Here is a 3660-nt window from a genome sequence, read left to right on the forward strand (position 1 = left end):
CAGATCGGAAGCAATGGTAACGTAAATAAAAGCAAGCAATCATAAACTGAAAATACCTCAATTATCATTAATTCAAACAATAATATGTGACATGGAATAATTCATAAATTAAATTATAAAAGTAAATAATTAACTCAAATGCTGGAATAAATAAATAAAGTGAAAGGGAAGCTTAAAAACAAAGGAACATAAAAACCTGGATCGAGAGTCACTCTTACAAGCTAAGAGAAGTTCTAAATCCTAAATCCTAAAGAGAGAGAGGAGAGAACCTCTCTCACTAAAAACTACATCTAAAACTAAAATTGTGAATTATGAGTGAATAATTATGAATGCATGCATTCCCCCACTTTATAGCCTCTAATATGTGTGTTCTGGGCTGAAAACTGGGTCAAAAGTAGCCCAAAAATCACTCCTAGTACTTTCTGATCCGTACAGGTCGCGGAAGAGTGACGCGGAGGCGTCGTCCACGCGGCCGTGCGGATTGAGGTTCGTAGATGCGATGCGGCCGCTTGATCCACGTGTTCGCGTCACCTGGCGTCAGGGCAGGTATGGAAAATTATATATTGTTGTGAAGCTCTGAACGTTAGCTTTCCAACGCAACTGGAACCATCTCATTTGGACCTCTGCAGATAAAGTTATAGCCGTTTGAGTGTGAAGAGGTCAGGCTGGACAGCAGTTTCTCCAACTTCTTGTATTCCTTCCACTTTTGCATGCTTCCTTTCCATCCTCTGAGTCATTCCTGCCTTGTAATCTCTAAAATCACTTAACACACATATCAAGGCATCTAATGGTAATAAGAGAGGATTAAACATAGGGAACTTAAGGCCAAAGAAGCATGTTTTCAATCAAAGCACATAATTAGGAAGGCAAATGTAAAACCATGCAAGTAGTATGAATAAGTGGATAAAGAGTTGATAAAAACCACTCAATTGAGCACAAGATAAACCATGAAATATGGGTTTATCAGCGTGCACACGTACACCCCTGTGCCTATGCACATGCCCTGTTTTTCAACTAAAACTTTGTTTTCAACTACTTCACCTGCTCAACAAGATTGTAAGCTTTTGTTACACAATTTTAAGACTCTTGGGCTTATTTTTGGGTATTAAAAACATGGAAAAGAACTTAAGAGATTTAGTTTGATATTATTTTTGAAAAGTTAGAAAATGGAGGCTTAGGTTTTAGGTGTACTGAGAATGGGTTTGGTGGAGTGTGAAGGTAGATTGGTATATGAATTGGGAACTGATAAACTGATGAGTTCAGAATGAAAAGGCTGATCTGACAGTGGTTGAGATGAGTCAAGGACTCAGAATGAAAAGATGGATCCATGATATACTGAAAAATAATTTTCTGAAAACCATTGATGTATCATTTTATATTAAGATTGTTGAGACGCTATGCGCCCGGCAGGGACGGAGGTTGGATCCCGCCTGTTGAGGTAGCAGCGGCGGCTTAAGGGCGGCGGTTTGTCTCGCTTGTGTTGAGATGTGAGGCCCGTGGCAAGACTATCCCGCTCGCATCCATTCGGATCAATAGAGTGTGCAGGCACAAAATCCTGGACGGTGTTCTAAGCACCATATCTCGGGGGTTCCCAATGATGATTCTGAAGGGCGACATCTCCATGGAGATGTGTCGGGTTAGCAGTTGAACCAACAATGTGATATCACAGCCAATAGGACATGCATTCATCATGTGCATCTTCTATCTGTTTGTTTGCTTTGCCGACTTGTAATTGCTTGCTTAATTGTATAACATGTCTAATTGTATATTTAAATTACTTGCTATATATGCCTATATTTATGTTTTACTTGCATTGATATTAATTGTGCTTTATACTGGGATTAAGGGGGTTCGGAAGGCGGTGGCGATGGGATCGCATGGAGGATAGGTTGGTGAAGGCTGTGGGACAGCGGAGAACTGTTAGAATAGAAAATCCCTTAAGTTAGATTACCCTTTATTTATGTTAAGATTTAAATTATTCTTTATTGCTTTAGTTATGCTTTAAAATGAATCTTGTGATGGATATGAAGTCTAGGATTGCCTTTGGCATCTTGGGGTCTTATATCTTACATCATTGGGCACTGTTACCACACTGAGAACCTCCGGTTCTCATACTATATTCTGTTGTTGTTTTTCAGATACAGGTCGCAACCCACCTCAGTGAGTTGTTCTGATGGTGACAGAGCGGAGGATCCTGGATACATTTCGGATGTCTTTTGTTTATTTTGTTTATATCTCTAACTTTTGTATTTTACTTTTGCCTAGAGGCTTACTTTGAGAGAAAAACTTGTATAAGCTATTCTAATCCTCAGATTTTTGTATGGTCTATATATAGCTACCCGGCTTAAACTCCGTGAGTCGTAGCTAGATTCTTATGCTATTATACTCTTATATTTGGTTATATCACATCTATATCTTATGCGTTAAGTTGTAGCTTCGTGTGAACGTTTCGTGTTTTTGTAACTCGGTTTTTGAGCTTATTTCTTCATCAGGCTTCTAGAATTATTATTTCTTTCTATATATATTTTTGTATAAGCTTTATGGTTGTCGTAACCTCTGATTAACCTTTGCTTTATGGACAGAGGTAAGGCTCAGAGTAATTAGGGTGTTACAGCAACAACCTCCTTTGGACTACTATGATCACAACCCACCCCATGCTGTATATCAATCCAATGGACATGGTGGTCTTTGCTATGATTATGAACCTCAACCACCATATTCCTATGACCGCCATTCTCAATATTTTTCTCGACCACAATACTTTTAAGCCCCATTTTACCACCAACAAATTCCATGGGATCCAAATCCATATCCACCATACCATTAACCTTATGTGCCTCATGAACAATCACCATTTGAATTACCACATTTCCAACATCACTACTCCCATAACCCTCTTGAACCATCACCTCCATATACACAACCTCAATATTCCCACTTAATAAACCACCTCCTATACGCTCTGACTTTCTCTAACATGATGAACCCTTTTTTTCTCCAGAACCCTTGATGAAAGAAGCTCTTCAACCATTAGCCGAAGTCTTAAACCGCTTAGCCTCATTACGTTCATGCAACAACCAAAATATCTCCATGGATAAATGTCAATAATCAACTTTAATCGAAGAATGTGGGGTGGAAGAGAATTTGAAATCTCAAGAAAAAGAAGAGGAGTTGAAGCATGAGTTACAATAAGTGGAGTTGAGTGCATTGAATTAGATGGGGTGGTTGGATTTTTAGAAGTTGAGCAAGGAACCAACTTCACCATTGAGGATAATTCTACACCAACTAGTGGCATTGATGAGTTTGTTGAACCTTCTTCTGGGCGTAAAAGCGGTATTAAGGAGGAATACGCATAACTTCCAATACACACTTTGAGCAACGAAGACTATGTATTAAAAGAAGTCGGCAACCAAGAGGTAAAATTCGTTGTGCAAGAATACAAGATAATGACACTGTTCGGAGTACAGATTGAGTGGATAAATCTTTCTTTCGTAAATTTTATTGGCCCACATTGATATGCTCTATCGGAGACGTATGACCAACTTATGATTCTTCTTGGAATATTAAATGGTGGAGCATTGGATGGTGGTTTGCAAAAAGGATAAAGGTTCATAAAAGGTGACAACTTAAATTTGGGAGTTCGAGAATGGTGTAAAACCT

The sequence above is a fragment of the Arachis hypogaea genome, chromosome 7, assembly GCF_003086295.3.
Source record: "Arachis hypogaea cultivar Tifrunner chromosome 7, arahy.Tifrunner.gnm2.J5K5, whole genome shotgun sequence".
NCBI classification, from domain to species: Eukaryota; Viridiplantae; Streptophyta; class Magnoliopsida; order Fabales; family Fabaceae; genus Arachis; species Arachis hypogaea.